At 40.5% G+C, this 16556-nt stretch overlaps 1 long non-coding RNA gene and 1 pseudogene across 2 annotated transcripts; both read left to right on the top strand.

Moving 5' to 3' along the window:
* Positions 1-2606: 2606 nt before the first annotated feature.
* Positions 2607-11635, top strand: LOC120428487 (uncharacterized). 2 transcript variants are annotated; one of them, XR_008212650.1, is made up of 4 exons: positions 2607-10474; positions 10530-10630; positions 10739-10830; positions 10889-11635. It is a non-coding gene; the product is annotated as an uncharacterized LOC120428487 (long non-coding RNA). The 2 variants fall into 2 exon arrangements; XR_008212652.1 differs by having other exon boundaries at positions 2607-9516; positions 9589-10830.
* Positions 11636-11642: 7 nt separating this feature from the next.
* On the top strand, positions 11643-12272 carry LOC128093853 (26S proteasome regulatory subunit 6A-B-like; annotated as a pseudogene).
* The last annotated feature ends 4284 nt before the right edge of the window (positions 12273-16556 follow it).

The following is a 16556-nucleotide window of genomic DNA, read 5'->3' as shown; positions in this document are numbered from 1 at the left end:
ACGAAACTCCTGCAGAGAAATGTGAAGAAGATGAAGAAGGCTATGATGGTTGCTCCGAGTATCTATATAGTATGTTTTTTTTTATATAAATTGCAAGGAATGGACGTGTTTGCCTAACATATGATTTAAATCCTTTTTAGACATTCAAGAAAAACTGGGAATATTACACAATGGAGAGGTATATGCAGTATTTTCGTATGAAGCTCAACAACCTGATGAGTTGGGTTTCTCACTAAATGACCAGTTGATAATCATCCGCAAAGGAGACGAATCTGAAAGAGAATGGTGGTGGGCAAAAAATTGCACAGGAAAAGAAGGCTACATTCCGAGGAATTTACTAGGCGTAAGTTTACGTGTATGGTCAGCGATTGAGAACGTTAACTAAACATGTTTTTTTTATTTATAGCTCCACCCAAGAATCAATCCTAGCTTTAATTTAAACGACAACCGTCTACAATAGTTTAACCTAACCGAAAACCAACTACAACAGGCACCTTTTTTGACTCGATTTCATCATACTCTGTAACAGTCATTTAACGATTATTGCAGTAAAAAAGTGAATAAATAAACAAATATCACACTTTGAAGTTATAATAACAGAGATAGAATAAATGCTAAAATCTTCATAACCTTCTTGTTCCGATTGTTGTCTCTTTTGTGTACTTTTCTGTGTTCTACTGCAGTGCCACTTTTCAAATAAAAAAAGTTAGTTCGGTGACTATGGATACAATTTTCATTATTTATATAAAACCCAAGGGGGATACAAAAACTTTGACAAATATTTGCAACCGTCTTATACCGGTTCTACAAGGAATTAAGCCAGCGAGAGAAACGATTGAAAAAGGCAATCTGTGCTTTCCGGAATGACTATGACGGCGGTAGGTAAACGTGAAAGCTACCAGTTCCGGTACTCGGTTCCACGGGGGAAGGCGTTTGACGATAGAATCGAACGTGTGGCGACCCATGCGCCCCAATTTCCCCTGCTAGTCGATCGGACCAATCCGTAAATGACGTATCCTTCCTAAACATCTCAATAGAGGTAGAAATCCCGTTCGAACCCATGTCTTAAAAAAAATCACGAATAATATCAAAATCACCGATCTCCTTCCCGGCCTTTGCCAGCAAGCAACACAAACCCCCAGTAGATGACTCGTCCTTCGATCAGCACACCAGCACCGAAAATCGTCAGTGCCCGGAACAGCAGAAGGAACTCCGCCGTGGCCAAGAAGCCCCACTAATTGGGTCCTAAAATGAAGCTTAGATTGCTGATATTATTGTTTACAGCGATAAAGCTCATTTTTCTAAGTACAATGACCCTTTGTACGACCACAAAGAGTTTAAAATGGATTTTTAAATCAATCTTGAAAAATTAACCTCGCGGTCCTTCTTGACAGAAAAGCTCCTACTTGACAGCTCGTTCCAAGGGGACCATAGTTGATCCATCGAAAAAATGTTGTCTTTTCAAAAAAAATCTGCATTAAAATGAAAAAAAGTGATCAGAAATGGTTTTTAATCGTGTTTTTTATCGTTGCAAATAAAAATTTACATAGGGCTTTAGTACCCAATTATAAAAAGAAAAACTCTCTTAATAATCAAATAAAAAAATGAGACCTTTTGTTCTTATTAAACAAAAGAATCATACACACACTTACTGTCACAAGGCAAAATGTTAATTATTAGTACGCCAAAATGTCGAAACAAAAATTTCCTTGGTGATACTGCGTAGGAAATTTCACTTTTTTTTTAAATAAAAAGGCAAAAAGAGCTTGTTTGACCCCAATCGCCCTTACCTTGCGTTTCAGCTCCTCCAACAACAAAAGAAAATCAAAACTCGCCGTGTCGCGTCGCCGACCAGTCAGCGTCCAAAATGGCGTGAAATTCCACCGACTACCGCACCTCCGCAGCCAATCAGCCGAATCCAGCCGAAATCCTCCCACCGGTTGCAAATCCCGGCACCAGAACTACCCGAAGAATTTGCGCTCTCGGTCCTCTTGGTTGCGGCACGGCATCTCCGATCCGCTACAGTAGCACACACACACACACCCGGCGTAGTCACCGGAGTGAACAAAATGGTTGCTGCCAACGCCGCACTACACTCAAAAAAATATTCACGTTGAAGTTACGTGAAAAGCTATGTGGTATTTTTCCACTAGGGTTTTCACGTACCTTCTACGAGGTGACCCTAGTGGAAACGGAATTTGTTTGGCCAGATCCCTTCACGTTGATTCTACGTGTTTCACACGTAAAAGCTAAATGAATCAATCGATGATTTCTACATGTATGTTGTAGTAAACGTTATATGAACTTTATAGTAGTAGTTTCTGGTTTTAGTTTCTATTTTTTTCGGATGGAAATAAGAAAAAATAATTTTAATTAGCACAAACTTTTTTTTATACTTTTTTAACATTTTTGAAACGATTCCACTGTTCACCACTTTGTAATGCCGTGCCTTTTGCCGGAAATAAATGACACCCTTTTCGGCGTACTCGGTGTACACGGAGAAAAAAGAGTTCCCAAAATCGTGAACAAACGTTCATGAAAATGGGAACCACGAACAAAGTGTTCAAATTTCATGGTACGTTTTTCAAAATCGTACCATGGGATTTGAACACTTTGTTCGAGGTTCCCATTTTCATGAACGCTTGTTCACGATTTTGGGAACTCTTTTTTCTCCGTGTAGATGATCGGACCAGACACCAACTCCATGACCTGGAACGAGTTGTGTAATCCGTACTAGTACATCTCCGGGGCACAATCGGCATAGGTCCACGACCCGTTGGCCAAGTCCGAAACATTTCCGGTGGCGTCAATCACTCCAGTAACATCGGCCACAATTGCCGTTCCGACGGACAACTAATTCTGATTGACCAATGGGAATGAAAAGCTCGACTTGGATTGCAGTAGGAAAAGGGTGTGGCCTCGGTTGTGGCCTACACAGAAAAAATATGTACATTTCCACGTCATGTAAACTATGTTTTTAATGTAAATTTGGAACATGTAAAAATTAAATCGTATGTAAAATGCTAAATCAGATGTAAAATGCAATCATGTAAAATAAAATTGCATGTAAATAATAAATTTCATGTAAATGGAATTGAATTAGGCTTTTATGATTCAATCTGAATCATGTAAATCTTGAAACTAATGTAAAAATCATTCAATGTAAATGAGAAACGCATGTAATTGCGACCGCTGTTCACCGAGTGACAGCTAATCAGAATATAACAGTTCGAATATTGTGGATTTAGCTCGTAGCTGGATTTTCTGGCATCTTCTCACGATCATTGAAAACGTTCGTGGATAGACCTACACAGAAAAAATATGTAAATTTACACAGCACGTAATTACTGTTTCTTATGTAAACTCACTCAATGTAATTTTGAAATATGATGTAAAGAGTAAAAAGTCGTGGAAATTACTCCAATGTAAATCTAAATCTAATGTAAATCATGAATCTAATGGAAACGTTGAGCATGGAAACTCAAATCTGATGAATTTCTACCCGTGTTCAGCTTCCTGTAAATTCCTATTTAATGTAAATCATATATCCAATGTATTTCTGCCAAACGTTGACTTCAAAACTACCCGAACTAAAAATAGTTATATTTGGTTCTCTTTCTATCGCTCTCATACTTCGCTGGCCCACTGCCTGAGCCTCGACCTGAACAAGGTGATGCTTTAGCCGATCGTTTATAAAATGCGAAGATGGCTCAGTCGGCAGCGGGTAGCATCAGTAACACCGAACATTCTACCCGTCGTTCGTTCGATTCCAGTCCGGCGTTATTCAACTTGGCCTTCTACGAGAAAGCGTCCCCTACCTGTGAAACAACTTTTTTAAAATCCGAATTTCCTTTTGCTGCCCGCTTCAATCATTTTAAAATAGAACATAGGCCACACCCTTTTCCTACTGCAATCCAAGTCGAGCTTCTCATTCCCATTGGCCAATCAGAATTAGTGGATTTGAACTAATGTAAATTCCAAAAGTAATGTAAATTCCAAAACTAATGTAAATTTTCAAAACTGATGTAAATTTCCAATGAATGTAATGTCAATTTCCAATGAACCTAATGTAAATATACATCATTTATCATGATACCTTTTGGTACATGATAAATAATGTAAATTTACAGAAATATTTTTTTCTGTGTAGGGGTTCCCAGTTGGAGTGAAAAAAATCAATTTATAGAAAAAATATGGATTAACATTTTGCTTTTTTATCACTTCTCCGACATCAGGAATAATTGTTTGAACATGCTCGGAATTTTTTTATTCGGTCGGAAAAATATTATTTTTCTTGAAAACACTTTTATTTTTAATCACATGATCACCCCTAATTCTGGCTCGATGCCGCCATCATGCGACCGCGTGCTCCGTTTGTTTGTCAACAAAGCTGCAGCTGGACGGTGAGACGAAGTGAGGGGGGAAGAGATTTTGACATTTTTATGCCCGCATCTGGCCCGCCGCCTATTTCGTCGGTCACTGAGCCGCCGGTCGTTTCCAGTGACCGAGTCCAGCTAGGTACTGATCGTACAATATTTTGTTGTTTGGAAACGGTCGTTCCTGAACGGGTTCAGTTGATTGCGGCTTCAACTAAGCAATATTGCCGCTCCTCAAATGATTCAAATCAAAACAATCGGAGTGTGTTGATTTTTTGAAGCTGGAGGTTTGTAAATTTGATTTGTTTCAAGTGCTTATTTACATTGTTTATTTTTAGCATCTTCTTTAGTTCTAAGTATCCGCAGAGCCGGGAATGGATTTGACTGGATTGCTGCCGTCACCCGGCAAAGAAAACCAGTCTCTCCAAAGCACCGGAGCCGGAATCTTCCTCCACTCGCGGTCTGATTCTTAAGTGGACGACCCAAACGGCGACATCCTGGAGGATATTTAACGGTGCAAACGCTTGGTCCCGCCGAAAAAGGATGACGGCAATCGGAAGGAAGCGGATTAGGGTTCCAATGATCACGGGATACCATGAACGTCGCCAGGATGCCAGAGGTTTCAATTCTCTGTGAGATTTTTGCGCAGTCAGTACAAACCGGGCGAGGTTTTTGAGAAGTTTGATTAGTTTCCGGTTAGCGATAGTATCTTCAATACTGTGATGTAAGTTTCTACACTACTAAAAAGTATATGGGTCATTCCACCTGAAGTGTTTAAATGGCCGTATCTCAAAACAGCCCTATTTATTTTTCAAATTTGACCTCACCATCTTATTCCCAGGCCAATTTTACATAAGAATCACTTATCGACAGAAAGGAATATGTTTCGTTCTAGAGATATCGAATTTTAAAGTTTTAAGTATTTGAGATTACCTAAATTAGCTACACTCGCCGCATCTGCTAGAAGCACTCGGGCACGCTGATCAATAACTGCTACCTGGTTATTTATTGAAATAAGATTTCATCCCAAATAATCATTTGCAAATTAGGCAAAAGTTGAATATACCTACACCACTGTAGGAAACTGAGGTATAATCTTAATTTAAAAAAAAAAATAGTATACGGTGAATTTGTGTGCTAGTCCACAGGACAGAGCAAGAACGACACGCAATACAGGGCAGAATTGAATTCCCGCAGAGCTAGCAGGAAATTGCAATTGATCTTGTAAGTAACACTTAAGAAAAAGTGTATGATACATTATCGTGTTAAAAATTATGAATTAACATGAATGAAAACTCTCGTGAAGCATGATTAAGGAGGAGGATTTCTGGAAAGTATAAAACTGAAAAATGTATGAAAATCACAAAGATTAATCTGATTTACTATCTGATTAAGATCAAATTTAGTTGTGTTGATTTCGACACCGTCCGAACAATAATATAATTTTTTGTTTGTAATAATTTCGAAATCTTGGAAGACGATACAGCTGCTGTCCACTGTATCAGAAGTATATGGTTTTGTTTTTGAAATTAATGTACCAGAATTGAAAAAAATCATCAATTATTCAGATGAAACTGGCTCAGAATATAAAAATCGGTATAATATGATCAATCTTTCAAACCGTAAGGCAGATTTTGGGGTTTTTGCTGAATGGCACTATTTCGCTACCGCACATGGCAAAAGCCCTAGAACCCATGAGAATTATTTCATCTACTACAGCCAGCTCTACATGTGTTCTCGCTTCAAATAAAAGAAGAAATAGAAGAAATAATTTGATAAAGTTGGAAGAAATGAGGAATTAGGAAAAAAAAGAAAATAATAGAAAAATGATAAATTATTGTAAATTGTATTGAAAAAACTCTCGTTACTTAATCCACCTTTAGGTGGTTGGTGCCTTCCTCACATTCATAAAGTCAATACATTCAGTAAAAATAGCAACATTCCCTTAACAAGCATGTCTTACAAATCAACTTTATTACTAATTTCTTTTGATAGGGTTCGCAGACCTTCAATTTGTCTGGCTCATCGGCAAAAAAAACCATTCCAACGATAGTTCGCATGGAAGATTCAGACAATATTTTTATCACAATATCTGAAATCCGACCTCTAAAATGTGTATAAATAACACTTAAGTGCTAATAACTTTTGAAAGGGGTGGCAGATCCTCGATGTATTAGGCTCATTTGAAAGGATTGTCTAACTAACGACAGGTCGCATGATGGACCCGGACATCATTTTTACTGAAATATCTGAGATCCGGCCTCCAAAAAGTTATAAATGTCACTTAAGTGCCAATAACTTTTGATAGGGTTGTCAGATCCTTGATGTTTTAGACTCATTTGAAAGATCTTTCGATTATCTAACTAACGACAGGACGCATGATGGACCCGGACATCATTTTTACTAAAATATTTGAGATCCGGCCTCCAAAAAGTGTATAAATAACACTTAAGTGCAAATAACTTTTGATAGGGTTGTCAGATCCTTAATGTTTTAGGCTCATTTGAAAGGTCTTTCGATTGTCTAACTAACGACAGGTTGCATGATGGACCCGGACATCATTTTTACTAAAATATCTGAGATCCAGCCTCCAAAAAGTGTATAAATAACACTTAAGTGCCAATAACTTTTGATAGGGTTGTCAGATTCTTGATGTTTTAGACTCATTTGAAAGGTCTTTCGATTATCTAATTAACGACAGGTCGCATGATGGACCCGGACATCATTTTTACTGAAATATCTGAGATCCGGCCTCCAAAAAGTGTATCAATAACAGTTAAGTGCTAATAACTTTTGATAGGGTTGTCAGATCCTTGATGTATTAGGCTCATTTGAAAGGTCTTTTGATTATCTAACTAACGACAGGTCGCATGATGGACCCGGACATCATTTTTACTAAAATATTTGAGATCCGGCCTCCAAAAAGTGTATAAATAACACTTAAGTGCCAATAACTTTTGATAGGGTTGTCAGATCCTTGATGTTTTAGGCTCATTTGAAAGGTCTTTCGATTATCTAACTAACGATGGGTTGCATGATGGACCCGGACATCATTATCATTGAAATATCTGAGATCCGGCCTCCAAAAAGTGTATAAATAACACTTAAGTACTAATAACTTTTGATAGGGTTATCAGATCTTCAATGTTTTGGGCTCATTGGAAAGGTATTTTTAATACCTTTCTGAAAATGTATAACATGATAGGGTTTCTTGCAAAAACCACCCTTTTTACAATCTTCCGGACATACGCCGAAATCGTTTTTTTAGCATAACTTTTGAAGTACTTAACTAAACTTGCTGATTTTAAATAGAGACCTATGGGACCCCAAGACGGATCGAATGAGACTACTACGGTCAAAATCCGTTCATCCAGTCCGGAGATAATCGAGTGACAATTTTTTTGTCCACCCACCTACACACATCCACACAGACATTTGCTCAGAACATGATTCTGAGTCGATAGGTATACGTGAAGGTGGGTCTACAAGGTCGAATTAAGAAGTTCATTTTCCGAGTGATTTTATAGCCTTTCCTCAGTAAGGTGAGGAAGGCAAAACTCTGTAGCATTTGCAAATTAATATGAAAATTTCAAATTTTACTTAATATGGTTCAATGACACTGAGATCAGGAAAAACATTGCATTAAAAATTATCCAATAAATATTCCTTATACATAAGGCTACCAACTGTACGGATTTTTTCCTTACCATACGGATTTTCGAACCTCTTCGCGGATTTTTAACAGGCCGGAATTTTTGTAGGGAATTTTACGCATAATACGGATTTTTACGGAATTTTAACAACTTTTTAATCATTGAATTGCTTTTTTGATTTGGTTGAAGCTTTTGTTAACTACACAGAAAAAATATGTGAATTTACTTGACACGGAAAAAATGAATTACATGTAAACTCAGTTGATGTTAACGTAAGATTCGACGTAAACGGTTGAATCACACGTAAAATCATGTTTTTACGTATAATTTGTTACAAATTTACATCAAATTGCATTTAAATTTAAATGTTTAATGACGTGCAAAAGTGTTACATCATAAATGATGTAACATTCGGAAATATTTTTTTGTGTGTAGAAATTTTTATTTTTCTGTGAGTTTGAATTAAAAAGGGAGAGTTTTCCTGGGTTTCCTCAATTAAAACTTGATTATCAATAATTCTAGAGTTTTGTCTTTCATATGTTGATAGGACCTTTAAAAAAACTCTAGAATTGTTCTTTTAGAAATTCCTTACTATATATATTTATCAATTTCCAAAGGCTTTCTAAAACTTGTGAAAACATTTGAACATGTGAATTAACAAATCTAGAGTTTTTTTTAAGGTCCTATAAACTGTTGTGTTTCACATGTTATAGGACCTTTTCAATAAAAAAAAACTCTGGAAAAGTGTTCGTGAAAACACTAAGAACGGTATTATTCGTAAAAGCAAACTTGACATTTTGTAAACTTTAAAACGTTTAACAAAAAACATTGAAGAACATAACGATTTGATTCAAATCACGGTTTATTTTATGAATACTTTTAAACGTGCAACGTGTGAAATTTGTTAGCTGTAAAAACGACTCAGTTTTATGTTTTTAATTCTCAAATTTATTAAATTTAATTTATATAAATAATTCATTGACAGTTTTTGTTATACCATGGTGTCATATCGGCAAAGTGTACGGATTTTTGCTCAGCAAGAGTTGGTAGCCTTACTTATACATAAATAGATTGTTCAAGGTATTGATCGTATAAAATTATAAAAATAATTCATCTTACCTGGTGTAGGTAGTAATTATTGTTCAGCACGACTGAGTGCTTCTAGCAGATGCGGCGAGTGTAGCTGATGTGAGGTCAAATTTGAAAAATAAATAGGGCTGTTTTGAGATACGGACATTTAAAGTTTTCAATTGCGCAATACAGGTAGAAAAAATATTTTAATCTGAATTTTGATCACAAATTCAAAATTGTGTTTAAGACCGACCCTCTAAGATTTGTGGTTCCTGAGTTATCGTCGTTTGAAGATAGGGGTTTCGCTCAAAAATCGCCAAAAAGTCGATTTTTTGGGAGGGTACAAAATGGAGGGGGTGGTCCGATTTGGATGAAATTCGGGATTTTTGCATGTTTTGATAGTCTCAACAGCTCTGGTAATTTTCAAATGCTGTTCCGCTTCAGATGTAATGACCCATATCTAAATTAACAAACTTCTCAAATTGCAGTCACTTCTTAGAAAATTACGTCACGAAATCGCTGCCACCAACAAATCTCTTGAGGAGTATGTCTAACAGACTTAACAATGGTTCCGGAACTGAGCTGAGCAGGAGCTTGGGCAAGCTTTGTCACCGGAAACGCTCCCACAGACATTTGCTGTGATTCGCCTCAGACCCTGAACCAGATTTATCTACCGTAACAAACCAACAGTGGTGTTTGGTGCGCTGAACTTGGCCGGTGTGTGGGAGTTGCTGTCCATGGCGGTCCGTGGTGAAATGACTTCCACCGGAGTCTAATCTATTCCGAGGGGGAGTTAAAGGTTTCCGGATCGCATCTTTTTATGTTAGCTCTTCAATACAGGTTTAATTTAGCAAGTTAAAAGAGACTTTAGAGGATTATTTTCCGTAATTTTTTAACACAATTGAACACAAAACACTCTGCTAGAAAATCAAAATTGAAGTTTTGATCCTCAGTCAATGAAGTCAGAAAACAAATCAAAAGAATTGACCAAAAAAATCCAAAAAAGTACACGTTACGGAGAAGTTGGTTAATAAACTTTACTAAAATTCTTGACTTATTTTGTATTTTGACATAAACGTGAACTTCAGTAGTACGGTTTGTGTCTTGGATAAGGGAATTTGGCTCGTTTAGCTAGATTATGCATGATTCTATTAGAGCGTGTAATACCTGTTTTTGTTTTGATTTGTTTTGATTATAATTTTCTGGTTTGTTTCGTTTCATTGAGTTGGTTTGGTGCTGTTCGGTGCACAGATCAGTTTTCGGATTGCTTTTCAGGGTTTTTTTACGCTGGAGGATGGACTGTCCCCCTGCTGATGCTACCTTTAGGAATCGGTCCACCGGTGGCTAGCAGCACCAGCTGGAGTTGCTAAAAATGTCGTGATTGTGTTTTGCTTTAAATTGCGATTCTGATGTTCTTCTTAAACTGCAGGTTCAACAGCACACGATCTTTTCCTGCACCGTTGAGAGCTCCGGAAATCCGGAAGTGGGTTCAAGAGGCTTCAACACATCGTGATAAACTTCATCATCCCGGTACGAGTATCAAACTCACGGCCTCTGGATTAGAAACCCAGCACGCCGCTAGTCGAAACCCATTCCCTACCGGTCAGTATTCCCAGTGAGCATATTTACTCTTTTAAGGTGATCATCAACCTTAAGTTCTGACTCGCCGATTCTCGACGGTAAATCTCGACGTCTGCTTATTATTCGCTCCATAAGAATCAGCATCAAAGGTGAGTTTTAATTGCTCCGTTTAAAAATTATTTGTTTTGAGTTTTTGCACTTTTTCAGCCGAAAACCGAAAGGGACACAACCAATTTGCGAATGACCAGTAAGAGAATCAATAGTAGAAGTGCGGCATGCGCTCACGACACCGGAATCATTCCGGACATGGCAGTACCGCCTATTGTAGGAGCCCTTGGCGCTGATGGAAACGCCTACCCTGGTCAACCGATGACTTTTAAAAACCGTAAGTAAAAGACTAAATATATTTGTCATTTTTATTCTTAACTAACTCTGCATACATCTAAAACTTGTTTACAAACAAACTTTATAATTAGATTACTTCAAATCTTCTTGAATTTAAATATTTTTGACAAAGAACTTTGTCCTAAGGGCTCTATTCTGATGAGGTGTCAATCCAGAAAAACGAAAAATGTCGCGCGTTACGAAAATGTTGCATGCTTGGTACTGGGGAAGAGGTCTGCGACGCAACAAGGCACTGTTGCGTCACCATTTCGAGCCAATATAAACCCCGCTCGATCCGCCCTAGAAAATCATTCTATCGCTGGACGCCGAGGAGTGAACAACAACCTGGACCTGGAAGCAGATGGCCTGGAGGCCCAGAAGCAATTGGCCGAAAAGCAGCTGGCCTGGAGCATGGAGCAGCCCAAGCGGAGGCAGGCCAGCCGGAATATTCTGGCCACAAGACCCGGAGTGGCCAGAACCCTCAGGGGTGTTCCGATGGAAGGCCATACGAGACGGGACAATATGGGTATCAAACTTCTTGGATTTTGATACTGGTGATGAAAATGGCCATTTTGCACGAGGTGGTCACTCCAAATATATTGCATTTATTTCATAAGTTGATCCGTATGTGCATCCATATTTACGTGCATACACCATTCTTCTAAGAATTTTATTTCAGTGTTTTTTCACATGACAGGTAAACGCGCGCACTGCTGATTGTTTACAAACAAAAAAAAAATCAATCTGTCTCTTACATTTCCCGGCCGGAAGATTCGCTGGCGCTCTGTTATCATCCGGCAATTTCCAGGGGCAGCAGCTTCGTCGTAGTAAATCCGGATTTTCCATCGTTTTGTGTTGAATTTAGTGCGTGTTCCGGACTCAGTAAGGCGCCAGCAAGCGAGATGGCGGTAACCCTGGAGGACAAGTCGACCGAGCTGCTGTACGTGGACCCGCAGGAGACGGAGGACGACGGGGTGGTGGTGGTGGTGCTGGATTCCTAACGGAAGGGCAAGCGCATCGTCATTAAGACTTCGACACGGCAGACTTACTTTTTGCCCGTGATTGGATTGGTTGATCCGGAGAAGCTCAAGCCGGGCGATTTGGTGGGCGTGAACATGACTCGTACCTCATCCTGGAGACACTTCCGGCCGAGTACGACGCGCGCGTTAAGGCGATGGAGGTGGACGAACGGCCCACCGAGCAGTAATCGAACATTGGCGGGTTGGACCGTCGTCCTGTCGATGCCGCGCAAAGACAAGTTCAAGAACCTGGGAATTTATCCACCGAAGGGAGTGCTGCACGCTGTTGACTCGTACCTGTGTGGCGCAAACAAAGTCGATCTTCCTGAAGCTGGCCGGGCAACAGCTAGTGCAGATGTCCACCGGAGACGGTGCCAAGCTCGTCCGGGACGCGTTCGAACTTCCTACACGCGTCTACGCTGCAGACGCATCTAACTGTTGCATATGCATTGAATTTGCCTGTTGAACATTGAAGTCGCCTTGGATTTTATTTGTATTTGTGATTTAAGCTTTATTTTTTTTGTATTGTTAAATATGATGAAAAAACAACAATATTGAATATTGCCGTTAACACCGCATGCTCCTCCCTAAGAATGCTTCCGAATCGTACAAGAATAACAATGTTCACAATACCCCTCGACAGCACCGAGCCCGATTCCGTTCACGGGTCAGATTGGCCAGGAGCTGAAGATGAACCCCGCTCGTGCGATCGAATTCAAAAGCAAACAAGTAGTGAATATTGATAAATTAAAAATCACATTTATTTATTATTTTCCCTGGTTTCCACTCTTACATAATGAACCCGTGGTGCACGGGTTCACTTCTAAATAATTTAGATGTATTTACTCCAAAATCGCCTCACATTTTTTCCTCTTTCGTTGGCCGGATCTCGCTCGCTTCGCTGTCAGGATGAACTCCCTGAGTTAGGCTGTTATTCTGGCCGTTACCGTTGACTTCGACGTTGATGACCGATCATGCGCTTCGGGCCTTGCAAAAAAAAAAAAAACATACGTATGTCGCGGAATTTGATACCCGCCGTCCCGTTCAATAGAAGACATTTATCCTCCGGGATCGGCGGTGTCACGGGACAAGAAACCTGCTGTGGATGAACTGGTTGAGGGAGAACTGCTTCTGCTTTTGCCACGGCTTTTTCCGATGGCGAGGGCGTCGTGGAACCCGTAACTGGTCGGTCTGCAGAGCGGTCCCATCCGAATTTTGATCAAAAAATTTACACAACACAACATTCTTAAGGGACCATTCATAAACCACGTGGACACTTTTTTGGGAATCTCGAACCCCCCCCCCCCCTTCGTGGACAATTGTCCATACAAAAAAAAATCTTTTTGTATGGAGCGTGGACAATCGCCATACCCTCCCCCCCCCTCCTAAAGTGTCCACGTGGTTTATGGATGGTCCCTAAAAGTGACATTTGCCAATGACGTTTAGAAACGTCAAAACCCACACTGATCAAAATTCCTTTTGAAATTGTCTCGTCATTCTTCGTGCATCCATATTTACCTCGATATTTACGGTATTTACGTAAATTTACCGGAGTTAATCCAAATGCGCTACGGATGAAGCATGTGCCCAACCCCGTGCCATTTTGACAGTATTGGCCACAACCTGGAGTGGCCGGTGCCCTCAGGGAAGATCTCCCGGGAGGACATTTACCGAACCATGCGATTTTGGGCAATATGGGTATCAAACTTCTTGGTTTTCAATACTGGTAATTAAAATGGCCATTTGACAGTATTGGCCACAACCTGGAGTGGCCGGTGCCCTCAGGGAGGTTCTCCCGGGAGGACATTTACCGAACCATACGATTTTGTGCAATATTGGTATCAAAATTCATGTTTTTCAATACCGGTAATGAAAATGACCATTTTTCGTTGGCGCTGAAAAGCGTCATTTTGTTAAATTGCAGCAGAAGTTGATTTTTGTGGCCATCTTCTCGAGCGTCCATCCAAGTAGGCCTTGTTTTTCTCCTTCGACGTCGTTTTGGCAGCAATTTCACGCACACGCTGGCGTGTTTCTTCTTCTCGGAGCCCGCTCTTGATTTCCTCCAGTCGTTGATTTTTTTCCGCTGCTGCTGCTGCTGCTACGATGTTGTCGGTACTGCCTTCACGACTCCACGGCAAAACATAACAGCCAATCAGAGAGCGGAAAGATTTTTTGCGTGGGTCAAAGCACGCGCTTGCTTGTTCAAGGCCAACTGCGATCGATTGACCGTGGACAATTGCAAGCGAAAATTGTTTATATTCGTAAATTTTTGTAAAATGTAAATTTTGGGGGAAATATTTAAATTAATTTAAACGCCAAGCGTCAAAAGCTTTAAAAATGCACCAAAATCATTTGAAACAATAACTCTTTCGTGAATTTTTCGTTGGCGCTGAAAAGCGCCATTTTGTTAAATTGCAGCAGAAGTTGATTTTTGTTGCCATCTTCTCGAGCGTCCATCCAAGTAGGCCTTGTTTTTCTCCTTCGACGTCGTTTTGGTAGTAATTTCACGCACACGCTGGCGTGTTTCTTCTTCTCGGAGCTTGCTCTTGATTTCCTCCAGTCGTTGATTTTTTCCGCTGCTGCTGCTGCTGCTGCTACGATGTTGTCGGTTCGAACGATGACGATGGAATGAAAATCGTTGGCAAAAATGCTGCCTTTACAACTTCCCATTCCCACCAGTGCTAGTGCATCAAAAATCGAATGACGTAGGAATGAGATAACCGGCGCAAAGGGGCGGGACATCCGTCTCCATTCTAAGCCAATATAACCCCGCTCCGTCAACCCTTGGAAATCATTCTATCGTTGGACGCCGAGGAGTAAACAACAATCTACTTCTGGACCTGGAAGCAGATGGCCTGGAGGCCCAGAAGCAGTTGGCCGAAAAGTAGCTAGCCCGGAGCTAGGAGCAGACCAAGCGGAGGCAGGCCAGCCAGAATAATTCAGAGCCACTGGAATATTCTGGCCACAAGACCCGAAGTGGCCAGATTCCTCCGGGGTGTTCCGATGGAAGGCCATACGAGACTGGACAACATGGGTATCAAACTTCTTGGATTTTGATACTGGTGATGAAAATGGCCAATTTGGCAGTATTGGCTACAACCTGGAGTGGCCGGTGCCCTCAGGGAGGCTCTCCCGGGAGGACATTTACCGGTTTCATGGTTTTTGATATTGGTAATGAAAATGGCAATTTAGAAAAAGTTGGCCAAAAGCTGCAGTGGCCGGTTTCCTAAAGGAAAGTTTTCCCGGGAAGACATCTATTGAACCAACGAGTTGTAACAATCACAACTCATGGTTTACAATACTGGCCATTTCGAAAAAGGTGGCAACAATCTGGAGAGGCCGCTACCTCACGATTGTTCCGATTGGGGGACAAACATCGAATTATAGAGATATCATGGTTTTTTAATACGGAGCTTAAAGAGAAATTAAACGAAAATATAAATCCAATAATGTTTTGATTATATCTGACGCATAATTCAACAAAATTGCTTAATTTTAAAAGCTTTTTTGCTAAGTTCTTTGTCATACTGGTCATGTGTAACATAACCACCTGCACCTTTTTATAAGAGCAACCTTACCAGCGTGAGTATTAGGCAGGTTTTAAGGTTTTGTAACGCGTGATAGTAACTTTGCTCCCACACCGGTCGTTGCCAAATGCGTTGCTAAACTAAAACGTAACGCCTCGGTTGGGAGCGAATTACCATATTTGGCAACACGCTAGCAACGCAACTAAAACTTTGAACTGTCAAAGTTCAAAACAAACTATTTTTTTCTTGAGTTTGGCTTGATTTTTTTCGGGTTTTGTCGGTGATTGCGGATTGAAGTGTTCCGGCGGAAAAATATTACTTGGTTCGACGGAATATGCAGTTTGAATTGCCCGCGCGTGACTTCGGTGGCCCCAGCTCCTGGAACCAACAGGATGAGGTGGAATAAGCAGCTATTTTGAACCGGCCGCAGCGGATTCAACTTCTCACCTGGCAGGGCACTTCCGTGTTTTCAAATCACGCAGCGAGTTGAACACAATAACGGCCACGCAGCGCAGAATGAAGGACCGCAGAGGTGAGGTACGTACGCCGACGAAAACATCTGGAGGTACGGCGGTCGGGACCGGTACTGGCCGCAACGTTAGATTTTGCTCCGACCGGAGCAGATTTGTGACGAATGCCATCTTGGACGTGAAACGCGAGTTTGCTTCCAGATTCCAGATCGTTCCAGATTTCTATGACCCAGAAATGTTTTTGGCTGCCAAAATTCGGAATCTTGACCGATTTTGGATGTCTTGGCCGCAAATGAAAGGTTAGAACGTCTTCTTTGCGATTCCGACTGGCAGAACCGTTTTTGGGCACTGTGGCCACCGGGAACCTGCTACAACCGAAAAAGTCCTTTTTGTGGCCCCGACTTTGAGGACCTGTATCTCCGGAACGATAACACATAGCGGGTTGCTTCCAGTTGCATTTGACGGGTAATAACCT

Source organism: Culex pipiens, chromosome 1, assembly GCF_016801865.2.
Source record: "Culex pipiens pallens isolate TS chromosome 1, TS_CPP_V2, whole genome shotgun sequence".
NCBI lineage: Eukaryota > Metazoa > Arthropoda > Insecta > Diptera > Culicidae > Culex > Culex pipiens.
Note: the sequence above shows the minus strand (reverse complement) of the source record. Positions and strands in the feature narration are given on the sequence as shown.